Here is a 22,342-nt window from a genome sequence, read left to right as displayed (position 1 = left end):
ACATCTCATTAACAGTTAAAACTACAACTTTAAAAAAGCATGCTTACCCAAGTTCAGAGGCTAACTTCTTTACCTTGAGCAGAATGTGCTGAACCTGGGCGACCCAGGCTGTAGCTGCTGCCCCTCCCCTCCTTCCTTTCCCAGGTGGGGGAGGGTAAAATCAAAGGTAAGGGGTAAAGGGCAAAACTCTCTTCTCCTATGAGAGGGTTTTACAGTTACTCTCTTGACTCAAGGGAAGGGAGTGGGAGAAAGGAGTGACCAGGGTTGTAAGGAGGAGTTTCAAAACTCTTTAATGATAGATCACAAAATCTCCAGAATCTGCTAATATGTTTTTAGCTGTTCTAACTTTTCCCTGTAACCTCCAAGGATTCAAAGGTGTAGAGGGAAGGGAGTAAGTAAGCCTCAGGGAACCAAAAGGCAACTGCAGTTTTCCCCAATTCCCTAGCCCTGAGAGAACTGACAGAATTGGGCATACATTTGTCCTCTGTGCTACAGAAGGTGTACCCAGGTTTATGGCCTCTAACTGACCCAGTGGACCAAGAGCCTGACAGCATCAGGCTGAGTGGTGAGACAAACTCATAACTGTCTGCCCTAAAAGCACCTCTAAGCCTTGGTGCTCAGAGAGTGACCCCAACTGCAGAGCAAGAAAGGAGGGGAGGGGGAAGACATATACCTTCCAATCTGGGCTGGAGAGGAACTTGGGGTTAGGCAGTTTCCTTGTATGAGTCACCAAAATGTTGAGGTTTAGGGATTCAGGGGTGCTGGGACCTCAAAATCACAATATGCAGGTCCTGCCCAAAAGAATTTGACCCAAGCCTTCTTTCAGCCACAGACAAGGTTTATTAGAACATCTGTCATATTAGGCAGACTCTTAAGGAGTCTGAACATTAGTAAACTATTGGCTAAATGATAAGAATCTGAGCAGTGTCTAGATTTTAAGAATTTGAGCCCTCATCGTTTCTTATAATGAAATTGTATTCCATTTCATTAATATACCACAACTGGTTCAGCCATTCCCCAATTGATGGACATCCCCTCAATATTCAATTCTTTGCTACCACAAAAAGAGCTGCTATAAACATTTTTATACATATGGGTGCTTTTTTTTTTCATTTTTTACGACCTCTTTGGGATATAGACCTAGTAGTGGTATTGTTGGATCAAAGGCTATGCACAATTTTCTAACTCTTTGAACATGGTTCCAAATTGCTCTCCACAATGGCTGGATCAATTCACAACTCCACCAACAATGCATTAGTGCTCCAATTTTCCCACTTCTTCTCCAACATTCATCATTTTCCCTTTTTTTCATATTAGCCAATCTGATACCTGTGAGGCAGTACCTCAGAATTGTTTTAATTAGTATTTTTCTAATCAGTAGTGATTTAGAGCATTTTTCATATGAATATAGATAGCTTTAATTTCTTCTTCTGAAAAACTGTTCATATCATTTGACCATTTATCAGTTGAGGAAGAGGTTATTCTTTTCTTCTCACATTGTTTTATACTTGTAATATTTCTTCATTGAACAAGGAATCCCTTTTGCTTGCTCATTTCACACCTCACTTCTGTTTTCTCAAGTGAGAAATCCTCTTTTTTTTGCTGTCTTTTTTTAACTTATTTCAAGCATTTCCAGTTGTCTTAAGATAAGGAAAGGGAACTGGACTTAAATGCAGCCCTTTACTCAGCCATCTTCCCAAAGTTCCCCACCTGTACTTCTATTACACAGCTTTCCATCTCTAATTTCTCTTCCCTTCCCCAAAACATGCTTTATTCCATCAGAATACTCATCACTTCTTTGTTCAAATGTCTTTAGACAATCAGTTTCCAACCAACTGAAACTGTCTTTAGAAAATCTGTTTTTAATTCAATTTATTTTCTTTTTTCTTTTTTTTGCAATGTGGATTTATTATGGAAAGGAATATATATATACAAAATAAATGATAATACTTTTAAAATTATAATGCAAATGTTTTACTCTTTGAAAATACTTTCATTTTATTATTTGAAAATTTCAAAATATAGTTCCGAAAAGATTTAAGTATAGTTCTACTTGGAAATCAATATTCTCCATATATTTTAGGAAGAGTATCCTTTCTTTTTTTTTCTCCTTGGCAAGCATGGCATCCATAATATTCTTAATCTATAACATCTTCTGACTGTGTTGGTCAGCATCTTTGGGAATTCTTATTTCAAGCTGCAACAATTTGTTTTTCTTTTATATCTTGTAAAATGGTACAGATGTACTCATGCGTGGAAGCTCTTTCTCTTGTCCAATCTTGTTGTAAAAATGAAAGTGGAAAGTGGACCAGTACATTTAGATTTGCAGAAAGAATATCGGTATTTTTTTTTGTCTTTTTTACCTTGAAGAAAGGTTTTTGTTTGTTTGTTTTTGCAGTGACTTGTGACAAATCTCTTTCAAACTCCTTGATACATTTTTTTTTTGCAGAATTAACTCATATTATTCCCTTTGAACTTTTAAACTGGAATATTCCCTATACCTGCCTCTCTGCCTTTACCATTCCTGATTAGCTAATCTTCCCATAACTTCTAGTTTCAGAAGGTGGACCAGGCTGCACTCCTGATTGGTTTCCATAGGACTTTCTTTATCAAGTTACAGAAACCTCTTCACTGGCAGCACACTGCACTCCTGGACTACTTCTTCCACTGAAAGTACCCTCTACCCACTGTTGTCTCTCCCTTTGACTGGCCAGTTCCTCCCAGAACTTTCAGTTTAATCAAAACATAGGCCAAATGTGTTTTCATTTTCTTCTAGTCTGTATTATTTACTCACCTTCAAAGGACTTTGTGCTGTTCTCCCAAAACCCCTTTCATATCCCTTTTATGTGTTATTGCTCCCCCATTAGAATGCAAACTCCTCAAAGGCAGGATTGTTTTTCTCTCTGTTTGCATTTGTATTCCCAGTGCTTAGCATTGTGGCTAACACCTTGTAAGTACTCAATAAATGTTTGTTGACTGCCTGACTATTCTTTAAGCATACTTAATATTCTGGGCCAGGCCTGATTCAGGCTTGCTGGTTGTTTAGTTTTGGTATTGCAACTAAATGAGAAACTTGTAGACCACTTAACACTTTACAAAGAAGTTTACTTAACAATAGCACAGAAAGGATACTCAGAAGAGACACAGCATCTATTCAAGTAGACCTGAACACCCCCACCTTCATCTCCAAATAAAAATATGTCTGGAGAGAAGGATGCATTGGGATAGAAGGTTGTTCTTACTTGTACAGTAATAGGACATCTGTAAACCAGGTGGCAGATTTTGTTACAATGTAAAAGAAAACTTTCTAACAAGCCTGAACTGTACAGAAGAGGAATGAGCTACCCACATATGTAATGAGTCCACCATGGTTAGATATCTTCAAGCAGAGACTAGATTGCTGCTTCTTAGAGATGCGTCAGAGGGAATTTTTATTCTTGTAGGCATTGGACTAAATGATCTCTGAGTCCCTTTCCAATCACCAAATTCTATGACAAATATTAATTGCACAGTTAGACAAGAAGGCAGCAAAAACATTACCTGAAATGCCTTACAGGCATGAATCACAGTTTAATTTTAGGTATATTCCACCTACACTAAAGTGCTAACTGAAGGATTTTTTTCCCCCTCAAGTAATTTGTATGTTAAAATGACATTAAAATGAACTAAATATACTTTTGTGTTACCACCTGAAATAATTGCCCCAGTAATTTTGTATCATAGAAGATGAAATTTTTGTTAGGAAATTATATTCTGTATTCAAATTAAACATATAGGCATGAGGGGGATAAATTTATATAAAGTTCATAAGAAATTAAAACTTCAGATGAGATGATAAAAGTGTGCAATGTTAAAAATAAGGTAACAAGAACTATTGAGAAGAATGAAAATAAAAATATATATTCTGGGATGCCATATTGTTCTTTTCCCAGTTTTTCTAGCTCTCTTTCTTAAAGAATATATAGTCTCTCATGGTAAGATTCATCTGCACTCTACATCAATAACAGCCCATTCAGAGGTCACTTTTCATCCAATATTATGGGTTTTCTTAGAGCATCACAGCATACACATTTCCTCAGAGATTCAGCTTATTATCATGGAGATAATTGGAAAATATAGCTTTATTATTTCTTTCCTCAGTATCAAGACCATGAACCCAACTCTCCAATATTGCAAACCCTAAGAATCCTCCAGGTTGTGAGAGAGATGAAAAACATTTATACCCAGTGCACAAAATGATAACTTGTCAGACTAGCACAGTGTGCAAGTTAGAAGAGTTCTACATTCACATTTCTGGTAATCTAGTTTAGGAGTCATTAAATTCAAGTTGATAAATGAAAAGATGATTATAGTACTTTTACATTCATTCAATATTCATTTATTAAAGGCCAGAACTGTGGTAGGTGCTGGGGAAGATTCAAAAGTCTAGACAAGGCAAAATATCTTCCCTCCTTGAGTTTACACTTTACTGGTAATGCTATAAACAAATTGCTATTATGCAGAATATGATTATGGTATGTTCTTTAGAAGTACAGAACAAAGTGCTCTGCTAGGGCAGATCAGTAATGACAGATGAGATTTGGGTCAGCCTCATGTTACAGTGCATAAATATGGGTTGTAAAGGTAGTCAATGAGGTTCCTCAAATGTTATCTAATCTTACCAGTTATTTATGAAGTATCTATAATTATTTTGTTTAATAACATAATCACAGCAAAATTTCTGGATTTTGTAATGAGCCATTTATAAAATGTGGCTAACACTAAAGATTACATGATAACACATTTGATGAAGAAGATGGGTAGAAGAGAGTCAGGGCAATAAAACACTAAAATTATATGTGAATTACAAGGTAACAAAGAAAAAAAACATTGCATTTTTGCTTGGTTTTGTTTTGTTTTATTTTGTTATTGTTATTGTTGTTGTTATGAACCTCTGATTTCAGCTCTGCAGTGAATCCCCATATTCCCCAGGTAATGAAAGATTGAGTGACTTTATTTTTGGTCATACAGCAAGTATGAGTTGGAAACAATAATTGAATCCAAGTGCCTAGAGGCAGGAAGATCTGTCTTCCTGAGTTCAAACCTGGCCTCAGATACCTGCTAGCTGTGTAACCCTGGGCAAGTCACTTCACCCAGTTTGCCTTAGTTTCCTCAAATGTAAAATGAGCTGAAGAAGGAAGCAACAAACCATTCCAGTATCTTTGCCAAGAAAACCCAAATGAAATCAGAAAGAGTCAGATAAGACTGAAACAACGGGGCAGCAACAGCTTCCTAACCCCAAAGTTTTCTCTCTTCCAACTATGAAGTGCTGCCTATAAACCTTTCCCAATTTCAAAAATTGCTCTCAAAAATGTACTATCAAACATAAATGTAATTTATATCTTTTTAGCATGAAAAATGGATATTTACTTAATTAAAGTCTATCTAACTTTTAAGTATTCAATTTTTCTTTTGGACTACTTGAAAGACCATGTTTGTATAAAATAGAAGAAATTTCTTCAGTAAGCTTGTTTAGAGTCTTTTGCATTTACTTTTTACAAAAGCAAACAATATATGCATACTGTTGCTCTAAGTAGTAAATTACTCATTAATCATATTTGTAAAAAGATGGAAAAAAAAACCTTTCAATGTCTTCAGATTCAACTAAAAAAGTTCTTCATATTTTTCAGATAAATAATAAATAGCCACCATAAATTCTATATGACCTACATAAGTCACTTCAGTAAATTATTCCCTCAAATATAATATATAATGTTCAAAATATCCTGTTAGCCATTCTACAATTAAGTAACTGATTTTTTTCCACGTACAGATCACATTTTTGCGTGGTGAGTTTTATTTATGTAAAATAATTCTTGATACTGAAAAATATGTTTTAATATGCTTCTTTTGTAGGTATTTTTTAGTAAATATTATTTGTGATGTTTTTACATGGGACATGACCAAGTAAAATGTGAGTACTGTATTAGATTTAAATATATGTTGTTTTCACCATATCTTGTAACTGACATTTCAAAACTAAAATAAATATCACTATTTCATATTATTTATTCCCAAATGAAACTGGAAACTCTGCCAATTCTCTACAAATACTGCATTGTGTATATGCCTCTTTTGGCATATATTAGATTATAAATATTGGTGTGTAGGCTGGAAAATGACAGAATGTTCTCTCACTTGTAATTGAAGACTTTAATTACAAATTGAAAGGCAGCATAGAGTACTGGATAAAGAACAAGGCACAGGTTTAAGAAGACTTAGGTTCAAGTCCTGCCTGTCTATGTGACTGAGCAAATTCACTTAACCTTTCTGTGCCTCCAGGCAACCCTCTAAAACTATAAATAAAAATGAAGTTACCAAAGACTTTCATTGGTAGCAGTTCTTAACCTGGACCTCCTTACAATGATGAAATCATAAATCCAGTCCAAAAAGAAAAAGAAAAAGAAAACCTTATTCCATACCAAAATCCAAATTGAAGTATCATAATATTTTAGTTTTATTGTTTTTATCTTTGTTGGATAATTCATTTATTATATATGCTGAAGCATTGACCACCCACAATTGAAACTCCTTAAATTGACTCCTGACTTCTAAAATGATTACCTTTTCTATGTAAGGAAACATTCTGGGATGCAGTTGGTGTGTTTTGATGTTGTTATTGTTTTTCTTTTTAACGTGTTAATAATGTGTAAGTAGGAAAGGATTTTTTTGAACTCACTGTGCTATGTTAAGCCTACTTTTTTCCTCTCCTATGTTCCTAAAAACATTCTTTTATTAAAATGCTGTCAGCCTGTGAATACTATAAAACACTTTAGCCTTAATTTTTTAAAAAAGTTCAAAAGCAATAAAGCCATCATCTTTGTCTTCCAAACATTGAAAGTACAGTTTCCAAGGTCTTAAAAATACTTCTTCCCTATGGATTCACTTTTAAAAAGAGAGATGCTGACTGACCAGTAAAAGAACCAGATGCAAGAATTTCCTTTTGTCTCATTTCTAGTGAGTATTCTGGCTGAGAATAGCTTGTCTCCTGCATTTAGTGGTGGGGATAAGGTGATAAGCTTTCCAAGTCTTCTGGCAAAATGTATTTGTCAGAAATGTCTTTTGCTCCTTGTTGAATAACAGCATATTCCCTTGCTTCTAAATTACTCTTTATTATTTTCCACACTATACATTGAGCTTCAGTGCCCAGAAGTAGCTAGTTTCCCTTATGAAAATGTTGGGAACTAAATATGGGTTAAAAGATGTACTGCCATATGCTACAGTATCATAGCAACCAAAGTTCTAAAATAAAGCAATCAGAACTGCGAAATGATGTAATAGAGAGAAATATATCAGAACAAACGAGTAAAACTGAAACAAACCCCCATTCAACCTGTACAGTTCATACTCCAAACAGAGATTTCCCCTTGAATGCATAGCTCCCTTTCCCTAGATTGCAAAAACACCCACTTATGGCTTATGTAAGAGTGGATTTTAGCTTAAGACCTCCATAGATAACTTTACATACTCCTTTGTTCTATCTACATTTAGAATGAAGGGGTCTGATTGAAGTATGTTCATTAAATAATGTACACATCTGTTTCTGCTATAATGATCTATTCTAATAATGAAAATCATCTATTTTTATGAAAGAAAAAAGTAACTTCAAATCATGTAACACTAAAAGTACATAGGAAAAAATAGCTACTCACTGTTCTTTATTTCAGCATTTTAAAAAGAAAATTTTGCTTATTTTGGTTGAAAAGCTATATATATATATATATATATATATATATATAGTTTCAATCTATATATATATATATATATTTCAATCTACATATACACATGCATATACATGTGCATACTATGCAAATACAAATGCATACTATGCAAATACAAATGCATACATATAAAACTTTTGAATTATATATTCATATAGGTATCTATGTGTATGTATACATGTATATACACACATGTAAGTACAAAAATAAAATTGTTGTTGTTTTTTTGTTTGTTTAAACATAGAGACAACCAGTCATGGAAGGTATTATAAGTATCTCATAAAGCTTTATTGAGATAAAAGATTGAGAATTTCACTGGATTCAAGAAGTCTAGAAAAACATCTTACCAGAATTTCAGTCCAGGTGTTTCAAACTACTGAATTTGTAAGGGGCAATAAAACTGCAGGAGTTATCTAGTTTGCTCTTGGGTTGGAAACATGGGGTGAACTTGGTTTCCAAGAAGGAATAGGAAACCTAGAATATAACCAGGAAGAAATAAGGACCCAATAACCAACATGGAAGCAAGCAATAGGCTAATAGATAAACTATGAGACCCTAACAGAAAGTACAATTCGACTCATGCTGTGATTCTGCAGGACAGAGATGCCAACTTTGTGGCCCAGCAGCCTGCATTTAGGCCAGCAACAAGGAGTGTTACACAAATTAAATTAAAATATGATTGGGAAATATTTAATAAAATAAGTAAAAATATAATAGAACATAGATAAAGTTGATATGTAGCTTTCTAAGTCAATATTTGGCTGACAGAGATCCATTTGTATGGTTTAGTGACACAATTTTTATTTGAGTTTGATATCACCTCTGTAGGATTTAGATAGACCACACCAGGGATCCACAACTTCAAATTTCGAGGACTGATAAGAGGAATCAAACTAGGGGCATATGGAAATAACTAAGCTGCTCTCCCCTCTTTCGAACTGACCAGTTATGATCACTTTTCTTTTCTGCTACCGCTGTCAATTTAGATTCTTTAGACTAGCATAAAAACCTGTCAGCAACAGAAATTTTAATCTGTGTGTTTATGCTATTTAAAACTTAAAAATAGTGCAAGGATAATTGAAATAGAGTTCCTTACTTGAGAGAGATGAAAAGTTTGGTCATCAGGAGCTCATCTTAGGGTTTGGACTTACACATAAAAATATGGGAAATAACACACTTCATTTATGCATTCATAATTTAGCTTCTCTTCAAAATCAGTCATGGGCCAGGGAGAGTTGCAGACTGTGAGGAAGCATACTGTATGTGATAATCTCACTTTCCTAATTTTTTTTCATTTATAGAGGCACATATAAAAGGAAAGGAATTTGATCTTTCTTTTGGGATCAATAGGTGTTCATTGAAGACTTTTAAGTAGAGAAATGACATTAGAAAATCTATTCAATTTAATTTAGCAAATTTTTATGTGCAATGTTTTATGCTAGGTGCTGGAGAATAAAAGACAAAGATTAAAATAGTCTTCGCACTCAGAAAGCTAATACACTACTGGGGGGAAAGAATATATACAAAACTAAATACAAAAAGATATACAAAGAAAATATGAAATAAGGTTGGTTAGGGTGAAAGAAATCACTAATAAGAAAGCATCAGATAGGAACTGACATTTGAGCTAAGCTTTGAAAAAAAGACAAGGACTCTAAGAAGCAGAAGTGAGGAGAGAACATTCTAGATATGGAGGGATAGACTGCAATATTCTAGAGATGAGAGATAGAATATTGTGTAGGGGAACTACTAAGTTAGTTGTACTGGATCATAGAGTGTATAAAGGAAAATAATATTAAATATGTTTGGAAAAAAAGATTAGAGTTATACTGTAAAAGACTTTATATACCTAAAGTGGAATTTCTATTTTTAAGAGGAAATAGGGAGCCATTAAAGTATTTTGAGCCAAGGGAGTTATATGACTATACAATTATGATCATGCAATAATACATAATATAATGTAATTATAATAATTTAAGGTCTTTGCTTTAGAAATATTCAAAGAACAGGAAATTGCAGGAATGCCTATCAATTGGAGAATGCCTGAACAACTTGTGGCATATGACTGCGATGGAATACTTCTGTGCTATAAGAAATGAGAAGCTCAATCATCTCAGAAAAGCATAGATAAACTCACAAATAAAAAAGAGCTAAAGGAGCAGCTATGTGGCACAATGGAGTGGCCCTAAAGTCAGGAGGACCTGAGTTCAAATCCAGCCTCAGACCAAACACTTGTCACTTACTAGCTGTGTGACCCTGGGCAAGTCACTTAATTCCAATTGCTTAAAAATTTTTAAAAATGAGCAGAACCAAGGGAACATTATATACAGTAACAACAATATTTTTTTAAAAACAACTTTGAGGAAATAAGTAATTTTGACTATTATAAATAACCAAATTAACTACAAAGCACATATGAAGGAAGATTCTATCTGCATGTAGGGAAAGAACTGATAAATACAAGTATATATAGAATGATTTTACACATATGTACACAGTTGTGCCCAATGGCCCATCTCTAGGGTGGGGGGAAGAAAAAAGAGAAAGAAGAAATGTGCATGATAACTTTATCATATGTTTAAAAGGCATAGCAAGTTGTACATAACAGTTTTACAGTTTCACTTGCAATCACTTTTTTCTATTATACTATGCTATGGAAATGCTTGTTTTAGTCCATAAATTAAAAATAAATTTTTTTAAAAACAGAAATATCAGTTTCACTGCTGTGTGCAAGACAAACTAAAGAAGTGAAAGACTTGAGGTAAAGAGCCTATTTCAAAATTTCAGGCAAAAAGTAATGAGTACGTGAGGAAAGCAAAGGATGTGGATATTGTAGGTATCATGGAGGTAGAATTGATAAAATTTAGCAACTGATTGGATATAGAACCTGAGAGATAGAAAAAAAGTTAAGGATGATCTTGATATTACAAACTTGGGTGACTAAAGAATGGTTCTACCCTCAACTGAAATAGGGAAATTTGGAAGAGGAGAAGTTTAAGTAGGTGGAGAGAAAAATACAATTAATCCTATTTTGGATGACTACACACATATGGGAGGAAGAGGTATTTGTTTAGCAAGTAGTTGATGATGTTGGATTGGAGCTCGGGATAGATAGGAGGACTTCACAGTGATAATAATTTAACTGAAGAGGTTCCCAAACATTGGGAGCAAAGTATAGATGATGATTCAACAGAGAGTGAGAAGGAGGGTCCAGACAAATGAAAGAAATTCAGGAAAGAGAGGTGTCACAAAAAGCAAGAGAAGAGAGATAATCCAGGAGGAGTTTTGGGTCAGTGGTGTGAAACACTTCAGAGGGGTCAAGAATGAAGAGGATTAAGAAAAAAAAAACTTTAAGGGCTTTGAAACTGAGGTCACTGGTAACTCTAAGAGAAGTTTTAGTTGAATTATGGGGAAAGAAGTCAGATTGAAAGAAATTGAAAAGTGTTTGGAGTGATTAGGAAAGAAGCAAATGTTGACAGTTTTTCTAGAAGTTTGAGTGTAAAAGGGTGGAAAGAGTGAAGACCATTTAGGAGGATATCAGAAAAAAATAAGGGCTTTTGTTTGTTTTTAAGGGTATGATAATCTGAGTTTGTAGGCATTAGGGAAGGACATAGTGGAAAAAGAAAGATTAAAAATTGAAGAGTACGTGGATGATAAAAATGGGAAGGATAGAAGATGATGTTGAGAAGATCTAACAATTAGGGGAAAGAGCTCATACAGATGCCAACAATTTTCTTGATAAATACGTATGAAGTAAGGTCCTCTGTTGGAAAAGAGGGAAGAAGGCATAATAGCGACTTCATGAAAAACGAATTTTGAATAGATATTGTGGACAATGTGATAGGCAATCAATCAGAGAGAAGTAAAAGAATTATCATGCTGGAGCAAAGGTTCCAGCCTTTATAATGGACCTAATCAGAATGGCCACATGCCTTCCTTTGGCCACATTGGGCAGACTGGGTGTAGAAGTAAAGAAAATGGATGGTGGGGTAAATTAAGAGAGTTTAGAAAGATCATTCTAAGAAAGTTAATTCTTTGAAATTGAGCCATCATTGTAGTAAATGGAGTAATGGTCAAAGTCCTGTGTGTTAATTTGAGTTATAAGGAGACTAAATCAATATTTTTTTCTAGTCATTTCAATTCCTACATTTGGTGGCAGATGCATTTCTAAATAAGTAACTACGTGGTAACCTATAATCTATGGTACAAAGGGAAAAAAGAGAAAGCTCATGCACAAGACATGCCTATCCAAAAGAAATTTATTAGAAAATGTTTCTTTCATCCAGCTAGAGATAGGGATAGGATTGGCACACATATATGTGAGTATGTATTCATATATACAGACATATACATATAGATATTTATGTATATATGGGTATAGTATATACTGTCCTCCTGCCACCAATATATAAGTTCCTGGAGAACAAGGACTATTTCATTATTGTGTTTGTGTCCCCAATACCTGGCACATTAACCTAGCAGCCATTTATTATTTTTTTTCAACTGAACTGAATTGAATTGAAGTCAGAAAAAAAAGTAGTTTCAGAAAAATAAAATGTAAGGAGCTTTATTTTGGACTTACAGGACGTCTAAGAAGAGATGTCCTGTAGGTAGGAAGAGATATAACTCTGGAGTTCAGAAAACAAAAGTCATTCCGAGATGGAGATTTAGGAGTCACACGAACAGAGGTAGTAGCTAAAGCAGTGGTTGTTGAGAGTGACAAGGAACAAACTGGAGAAAGGAAATAGAAGAGGACTAAAGACTAAACTTTGTGGTGCACCCATATGCAAGAATTAGTTAAAAGATGAGAAGCCTGCAAAGGAAAAAAAGAACACATAATCAGGTCAAGCATGAGCTGCTTGCAGTCTGCCAAAGGATTTTGGGAGCCTATGAAAAATGTAGAGGATGTTAAAGAAAGTAAAAATGTGACAAGTGTTTTGTCTCTACCCCACTTAACCTGCCTTCCACTAGTCACTATTGTGCCCATCATGTAACTTGCCAGGTGGATTGCCACTGCACATTCTCTCCTGTTTGTCACATGACCTTCAGCAACCAACCGTTATCAGTCTGTCTTTCATCTGAGAGGAGGAAGAGTCCCATCTTTTCATTGTGTTTTCTGTTGTTACTGGCATTGAATAGGGACAAAGTGAGCACAGCCACATGCCAACACAGCTGATGTCCAGTATATGATGAGCCACCACAATGCAAAGGCTCCTTCCCCTCCCTTGCTGCATGGCTGCCCTCCAAATTACATGAGTTCTAGTGCTTTCTCCAAGTTCAGACACTCAGTTCAGTATTTCTTTGTATGTGAGCAGTTGCTGTGGAGATTTTTTGGTTCTCAGATTAAAATTTTAGGGGTGACTTTGTAAAACATGATGAAAAGGAAGATCAAATCAAAACATAGAGTATTTAATCTGGAGTGGACAAACAGATACTTGGTTACTTATATGAGAGACAAAATGTTGTGCCTTGTTTGCAAAGAAGTAATAATAGCCATTCTGAAGTAATACAATCTTGTCACCATTTTGAAGCAAAACATCCTGACTTAAGCAAATTGGACACCAATGAAAAACAAATTAAAGCGTCTGAACTGTTGAAAAATATCAGCGGGGAACAATGGTGTTTCAAGAAAGTAAACTCAGAAACTGAGGTGGCTACTAAGGTTAGTTTTCAGATTTCTAAAGAAATAAATTTCAAGCATGATTCCAGAGTGCGATAAACTGATTGCTGATAAGAAATGTAATATTAACTAATGTTAGTTAGTAAACACTAACTAAATGCAAACACTAAGAAAACCTGGAAAATGTATTAAAACTTGTACCACTTAGCAAAGTAACTTTTTAACATTAATTAGATTTCATGATAAATAAAAATCTTAAGTAATAAGTATAATTAATTGATATTAATTGAAATTTCTTTTAAAAAAACATGACATATGTAAAATAGTTTAATCATTAATTATACCTTTACTTGGAAAGTGAGCCACTAAAAACTTATCTGCAGCCCAAAGAAGTTTAGTCTATTTTAATTTTGGCCTCTACCTACTATCAAATTGTACAGGTGTGACTTAGATAGAAGAATCAAGGTTAAATATTCCAAAAGTTACAGTGAGGTTGCTTTTTAATGATGCCGAAAATGCCTTTAACAAAGTTTATGTTTTTTTAATTCCTCAAACAAAAAGGAGGAGGGAGGGGGCACTTAAAATGCAAATTCCTGTTCATGGCATCATAGATTGATTAGGTAAACATGACGTTAATGAATGACATCAGATCCTTTTCTACTTTGATGGAGACTAGCAGAACATTTAGATTTTAAAGAAAAGACAAGGGGAGAAATTAGCAACTAAGGTGAGAAAATGAGATAGACAGTGGAGATTAAGGATGTGGAAAATAAAATCCATTCAACTTCCTAAGTATGTTTTTTTCACAACTATATTTTACCTTCATTTGTGTGTGGGCCGACAGAAGCTGTGCTAAGATGTGTTTTTGTCTTGCTGTATAGCAACTGTACATGTGTCATTTTATTTTATTTTTTGCTTTAAATAGTATTTTTTTTCTCACAATTGCATAAGAAACTTTTTAGCGTTTTTTTTACAAGATTTTGAGTTCCAAATTTTTCTCCCTTCCTTTCTCCCCTCCCTGAAAATGGTAGGCAGTTTAGTATAGTTTATACATATGCTAGCGTGTAAAATATATTTACATATTCATCATAGTTGCGGAAGAAGAAGCAGATTAAAAGAGAAAAAAACCATGAGAAAGAATAAAGTTGAAAAAATATGCTTTTATGTGCATGCAGAGTCCATCAGTTCTTTATCTGGATATAGATAACATTTTCCTTCCTGAATCCTTTGTACCAGTCTTCAATCATTGTGTTGCTGAGAAAAGCTGAGTCATTCATAGTTGATCATCACGTGATGTTGCTGATACTGTATACGGTGTTTTCCTGGTTCTGCTCATTTCACTTAGCATCAGTTTATACAAATCTTTCTAGGTTTTTCTGAAATGTCCCCATTCATCATTTCTTATTGCACAATAGTATTCCATTACAGTCATATACAAAAGCTTGTTCTGCCATTCCCCAATTAATTGGCATCCCTTCAAATACCATGATGAATAGGGCTGCTATAAATATTTTTTAGACATGCAGATCGTTTTCCCTTTTTCATGATCTCTTTGGGATACCAACCTAGTAGTGGTATTGCTGAATCAAAGTGTATGTACAGTTTTATAGCCTTTTCGGCATAGTTCCAAATTGCTCTCCAAAATGGTTCTCCACTCTACCAACAGTGCATTAGTGTCCCAATTTTCCCACATCCTCTCCAACATTTATCATTTACCTTTTCTGTCATATTAGTCAATATGATTGGTGTGAAGTGGTATTTCAGAGTTGCTTCAATTTGTATTTATCTAATCAAAAGTGACATATAGCATTTCTTTATATGTCTATAGATATCTCTGATTTCTTCATCTGAAAACTGACTATTCAGGGGAATGGCTTGTATTCTCATACATTTGACTCTGTTCTTTATACATTTGAGAAATGAGGTCTTTATCAGAGACACTTATTGTAAAAATTGTTTCCCAGCTTTTTACTTTCCTTCTAATCTTGCATTGATTTTGTTTCCAAAAATGCTTTTCAAATTAATGTGATCAAAATTGTCTGTTCTACACTTCATAATGCTCTGTATCTTTTGTTTCATCATGAATTCTTCTCCTCCCCATAGATCTGACAGGTAGACAATTCTTCACTCTTCTACTTTGTTTGCTTCAATGTCTATGGTACCTTTTAGCAAGATGTAATTTCCTTATTTGTCTCTTTTAATTAGGTCTATTTTTCCTTTTATTTTGTCTAAGATCAGGATTGCTACCTCTGCTTTTCTGTTCCAGCCCTTTAACTTTACTCTCTGTGTGTCTCTCTTCTTAAGTGTGTTTCTTGCAAGCAATATATTGTAGGATTCTGGTTTTTGTTCCACTCTGCTATCCACTTCTGTTTGCTGGGAGAGTTTATCCCATTCACATTCACAGTTATGATTACTACCTATGTAGTTCCCTCCATCCTATTCTTCCTCCTATTTGCCTTCTTTCTCCTTTTACCCTTTCCCACCTCACCAGTGTTTTGCTTTGGTCTACCATCTTCTCTCCCTTCAGTCAGTCCTCACCCCATGCCATTTTGCTTAATCCCTCCCCTCCTAGTTTCCCTGTTGGATAAGATGGATTTCTATATTCATCTGACTGTATATATTTTTCCTCTTTGAGACATACTGATGAGAGAGAAGTTGAAGCAATGACCACAGCCCCTCACCCCTATCTTCCCCTCTACTATAATAGGTCTTTCTTGCCTTTTCGTGTGAGATAACTCACCTCATTCTACCTCTCCCTTCCTATTATACCCACTGTACTCCTCTTTCTCATCCATTAATTTTTTATGCCATCCCCTCAAATTTGCCCTATACCCATACCCTCTGTCTATGTATATCTGTACTGTTCTTCTATCTGTATTATTAGTAATACATTTTTTAAGAATTACAAGTATCATTTTCCTGTGTAGGGATGTAAGCAGTTTAATTCTATTGAATCACTTTTTTTTTCCATTTTTATCTGTGTATGCTTTTCTTAGGTCTTGATATTGGAGGTAAAATTTTTGGTTTCATTTTTGTCTTCTCCTTATGAAGGCTTGAAATCCTTCTATTTCATTGAATGACCATTTTTTCCCTTGATGTATCATGCTTAATTTTTCTACGTGATTCTTGTTTGTAGTCCTAGCTCCTTTGCCCTCCAGAATATCATGTTTCATGTCCTCTGATTCTTTAATATTGCAGCTGCTAAGTCCTGTGTGATCCTGACTGTGACTCCTTGATACATGAATTGTTTCTTTCTGTCCACTTGTATTATTTTTTTTTCCTTCACCTGATACTTCTGAAATTTGGTTATAATATTCCTTGGAGTTTTTCTTTTGGAATCCCTTTTCTGAGGAGATTGGTGAATTATTTCAATGCCTATTTTGGCCTCTGGTGCCAGGACATCAGAGCAGTTTTCCTTGAAAATTTCTTGAAAGATGCTGTCCAGGTCCTTTTTTTTTTTATTATTATGGCTTTTCTGTAGTCCAATGATTCTGATATTGTCTATCTTGGATCTATTTTTCAGGTCAGTTTTTTTTGGTTTGTTTTTGGTTTTGGCTTTGTTTTGTTTTGTTTTTTGGCAAGGCAATGGGGTTAAGTGACTTGCCCACCATCATACAGATAGTAAGTGTTATGTGTCTGAGGTCAGATTTGAACTCAGGTCCTCCTGACTCCAAGGCCGGAGCTGTATCTACTGTGCCATCTACCTTCCCCATGGTCAGTTGTTTTTCCCAAGAGGTATTTTATATTTTCTTCCATTTTTTTCATTCTTTTGAATGTCTTTGATTGATTCTTGATGTCTCATAGAGTCATTAGCTTGCACTTGCCCAATTCTAATTTTTAAGGTGTTTTTCCTCAATTAACTTTTATACTTTCTTTTCCATTTGGCCAATTGTTCTCTTTCAGGGGTTGTTTTCTTCAGTGGATTTTTGTATCTCCTTTTTCATTTGGCCAATTCTACTTTTTAAGCAGTTTGCTGGGCTGTTGACTCTTTTTTCATAATTCTCTTGCATCACTCATTTCTTTTCTCAACTTTTCTTCTACCACTCTTATATGATTTTTAGCTCTTCCATGAGTTCTTTCTGGGCTTGAGACCACTGCCAGCTTTTCTTTGGGATTTGCCCATAGGTGTTTTAACACTGTTTTCTTCTTCTGAGTTTCGTCTTAGTCTTCCTTCTCACCATAACAACTTTCTATGGTAAGATTTTTTTTGCCTTTTTTCTTTCTTTTGAATTTCATCTCTGATCCCAGGGTGGAAGGGGCTCTGTCTCAAGCTTCTTGTGCCCATGGCTGCAGGACCTGGTTGCTTACCAATTGCTGAGCTGATATTGCCCTGAGGCCCACATGGACCCTCATGTCTGGTGCTGTGTTGAGGGTGTGGGGTGGGGCATGCTTGATGTTGCTGGAGGCTCTAGGGATCTGGCTGATTACCTGGTGCTGAGCTGTTGGTATCTGGCATGTGGTGAGGGCAGGTGGGGTTTGTCTGGGTTTCCCCAAGGCTGCACTGAAGCATGTGGAGGTCTAGGTGCTGGAGGATGCCTGTGAGTCCAGGGATACACCGAAGCATGTGGTGGTTCTCAGACTTGGACTTTGTTTGTTCCCTTGGCTATGCTAAGGGTTGTAGGGTGACCTGGTATTGGTGTTTACCTGTTCCACCACACTGGGTTCAGGATCTTCCACTGGTTTGCTAAGGTGGGGGCTTGACGCTGACTTGTTGGGATGCTTCCTAGCCTGGAAAATGCTTCTTTGTGTGTAATTTTAGCAAGAATATTGTTCCCGAGCAATATCCTATAGGCCCACAATGATTGCATGATTCATAAAGGTTTTTGTTTGTTTGTCCGTTTTTAGCTCAGCTGACTGCATTTTGAAATAATGCTGTCCTTGGCAGAGTAATCAAGGGCCAAAGGGAATGCTGATTCTGTCTAGTCCAGTTCTCTGCTTTTAAATAAAGTTTAACCAATGACCCATTCTTTAAAATATCTAGGTCTGAAGAATCTGCAAATTCATATTTCCACCGTCATTAAATTCACTATCACTATCAAAGAGTCCTTCCTTATCTAACTGAAATTCATTTTGCTTTCATTTAAACCTATTTCATCTACTGCTGTCTTTGGTGGAGATAGGAAATAGCCAATCAGCATTCTCTTTCGAATAATTCTTCATTTTCTTGACAGCTTTAATTCACTCCTCAATATCCCCTAAATAATCCCTAGTGCTTTAAGCTTTTCCCACAAGTTATATTTTTCTTATTCTTTTGTTACTTTGGTTGCCCTTTTTTAAGCCTTGCTGAAGTCTTCTGCATCCTTTTAAATGAGTACAACCTAGTATTAGACACTGGAAGGGTCTGACTGGAGCTGAATACAATGGAAGGATTATCTCAGGGTCCCTACATATTTCTATATTCTAGCAGCATACACTATATGTTTTTATAAGTAATACCACAGCGATGATTTAATATTCAACTTGTCATCTACCATGGCACCTGGTTCCTTTATTGCTATATTTGCACAGAACCAGTCATCTCGTATCTTATTTTGGAACCCATTGGTTTCTTTTTTCTTTCCCACTATATTGGACAATACTCTATTGAGTTCTTTTTTTTTCTTATCATTTGTCCAATGTTTTGCAGTAATTCAAACTGCTAACTCTACCCTAAGTTTAAAAGTGCATGTTCCTTACTATCACTTATTATATCTCCTTAGTTAACACTGAACTATTGATTATAACTCTGGATATGACACTTGCCCACTCATTCAATTAGTTTAGTTTTGTTCTGGTTTTTTTTTTCCTAAGAGTCCTATTGAATAGCTTATTCATATTTCCCAATTTATTGATCAGAATGTCATGATTAATATAAAAAACTTGCTAAAATTTTAAAGATAGATTATAGCTCTGATTTTCCTTTGATTTTCAAGCTGTATAACTTCTTCTATTTGAAATTTCTCTTGTTCAAATCCTACTGCCTAATTTTCACTCAGCTGTTGGAAAATTACAGTCTTGCTAGATAAAATAAATCAAGAATATTCATTATCCATTTCCCATTATTTATGATAGTTGCTATAGTTTGTGATAGCTGACTCTTTTCTATTCTTTAGGCATGTCACCATTTTTCAATGAATTCTCCAAAATATTAGCTAGTAGTTCACTTAAGCCAAGTCCCAGGATGCAAATCTTCGAGGCACACTCATTTGAATATCAAGTATCACTGAATGATTATGTTTCCCTACTGGTTCCTCTCCCTTCATCTATCTTGGTCTCTTGCCCTTTCATTCCAAGGGTTGCCTGTTTCAATTTTATAAAGCCTGAAGTTTTTTTTTTTTAAAAAGCAACATTAGAAGTCTCTGACTTTTGGGTGCTATCTGTTATTAGTTTTACCTAGTTATCTCATACAAGAACAATATTTCCTTTATCTTTCTTTCAGTCTTTTTTTTCCTTTTTTTTTCTTGGTTAGGCAATTGGGGTTAAGCGACTTGCCCAGGGTCACACAGCTAGCAAGTGTTATGTGTCTGAGGCTGGATTTGAACTTGAGTCCTCCTGATTCCAGGGCCAGTGCTCTATGCACTGTGCCACCTAGCTTCCCTCTCTTTCAGTCTTGATATATGAAAATAATGTTTTTCAATTCCCTTTATGTCCTATATAATTACATCTCATTTTTCCTTTGACTTTGCTGATTTTTCCCTATAAAATTTCACTATTTCTTTGTAGACCTATATTAATCATGTAGTTTAGTTTTCATTCAGTGGCATTCCATGTTTTAGTCTCTTTAAAATAAGTTCTTTGCTTAAACAAGTAGATTTCTCCATTCTTTATCATGGCCACTTGAGGCATGCCTTCCTAAATTTCACTGTATAATTAGAATCAAAGCATGGACTAAATGAAGGAGGAACTGAAATAAAGACAAGACAGAATAGAGACCTTACTGGATAATCAAGCTTTATTGATAACAGTCATATGACTATTTGGAAAACTCTTCTCAATTAGGAAAGAAAAAAAAGTTTTAATGAGACAGACATTTTTAAAGGACACTAGCGATTCTTATTGCTAATGAATATGCATACTTGTATTAAGTACTGTTTGCTCTACTAGATACTTTATATACTAGATATTTCAAAGAATGGGTCATTGGCTAAACTTTATTTAAAAGCAGAGAGCTGGACTAGACAGAATCAGCATTCCTTTTGGCTCTTGATTACTCTGCTGAGGACAGAATTATTTCAAAATGCAGTCAGCTGAGCTAACATTTGTTTGTTCCATATGTAAAATAACACATTTATGTCTTTATTATCACATATACACATATGTATTATCACAATATGTATGTGTATATCTACATATGTATATATATGTACGTATGGATGTATTCAAAGTCCTTCATTAAAAAAGATACCAAAACTCCAATGTTTAAAAAGCATTCTACATCAAAATATGTACTACTGTTATATTTATTCTATCTTTGGAAAGAAATTATATAACATTTTAGAAGATTAACAGGTACATTAGGAAAAAGAATTCCATGTAAATAGGTTGTGAATACATCCCTATAATTAAAAAGCAAGGGTTTAATTGTCTTCAAACTTCCTCGGAAAAGGCAAGGGGACCAAAACATCAGTGGGTAAGAAAGAAGCAGCTATCTAGGCTCAGATAACCTCATTAGGTGTCATGAAAGACAATATTTTCTTTTATCTCTGGAAACCAAAAGAGGAAGGAAGAAGGAGAATATAAGATGGTATCCAAGCCCTCTATGAAAGTAATGTTACAACTTCCAAAAATACAGCATGGCATAGCAATACCGTAGAACACAAACCATAGTGTTTTGTTTTGTTTTGTGTTTTTATAATATTTTGCTTTTGTTTTAATATTACTTGTCACATGCAGTCATTGTTTTCAATATGGCCCATTCTAATTTTCTAGGATTTCATTTCTTGGGTAAGGTTTACTACAACCTATTACAGACTATTAATCCTCCTTGCCATTCCTTCTCCCCCTACCTATCATTTCCTTTAACATTACATTTTGCATTTCTTAATTCATTTTGCCTAGGTATTTTTGAAATCCTTCTGTCTAAGATAATCTTTTTTTTTTTTTTTCTGAGGCACTACTTGGACTTTTGGAATTGTTCTTTTCTGTTTACCACTTAGGCTTCTCTCAATCTACAGTACTTCTTCATTTTAGTCTGATATTTTCTTGTGTTTATCAATATGTCCAGCCTCAGTGTCTGGATGGAAGCTTTGTGCTTGAGTGAGAGCCTGAGCTCTCTAATACTTATGCTTGGTGTGAGTAGGCCTTGATTAGTTCTGGATGTGGTGGCTAATACTAAGTCCTGCCTTCTGCAGAAATAACTTGGTTTTAGCTCTGTCCCCTGTTGGCTTAAATTATTGTCTCTTTCTATTTTGTTCTTCAATAATTTCAAAACTGTCCATGATTCCTTCCCTTGCTATGAGTATAAGGAGCTCCACCAAGATAGTTTTGAGTAATTAGTAAGCTTCTTGGGAAACCAAGTTCTTTGCCTACCAGGTCCCTCAACCCTTTTGATGTGACTCAGGAGTAAGCTGTTGTGAATTGCCTCTGTCTGGGCTTGAATGCTAAGGGTACCTGGTCCTTGAATGTTCTGCTGGCAGAGATCTTTCTTGGCCATATCTTCTGTGGTGACTTGAGTTTGACTGCCTAGTTGCTGAGCTTTGTGGATGTCTGCCATTGTTGTAGGGTTTTTATCATGTTCACCTCCCAACTATCCTGCCCTTTCTCTGTTCAGAGTTTCCACTGAATTCTGGAAGATCTTTTGTGTAGCTATGGACTCAGTGGAGTACCTTATAGCTATCTTCCTTTATTTTCCTTATTAGTGTTCTTTTCAGTGACTTTTTTTACTTTACATGGGGATCTGGGTTGTTCTAGGTCTTAAACCATCATCTTTCCGCAATTTCTGAAGTATAATATTAATTAAGCTGCAGACTTTAAAAAAAAAGTG

The 22,342-nt window shown here is 35.0% G+C and overlaps 1 pseudogene; it reads right to left on the bottom strand.

Annotated features, from left to right (window-relative positions):
* The window catches only part of LOC144454882 (meteorin-like protein pseudogene), a 154,568-nt pseudogene extending 132,496 nt beyond the window's left edge, over positions 1-22,072 (bottom strand).
* Between the last annotated feature and the right edge of the window lie 270 nt (positions 22,073-22,342).

Source organism: Phascolarctos cinereus, unplaced genomic scaffold (genome assembly GCF_003287225.1).
Source record: "Phascolarctos cinereus isolate Bilbo 61053 unplaced genomic scaffold, phaCin_HiC Scaffold_7;HRSCAF=346, whole genome shotgun sequence".
NCBI classification, from domain to species: domain Eukaryota; kingdom Metazoa; phylum Chordata; class Mammalia; order Diprotodontia; family Phascolarctidae; genus Phascolarctos; species Phascolarctos cinereus.
This window is presented reverse-complemented; position numbering and strand designations above follow the sequence as displayed.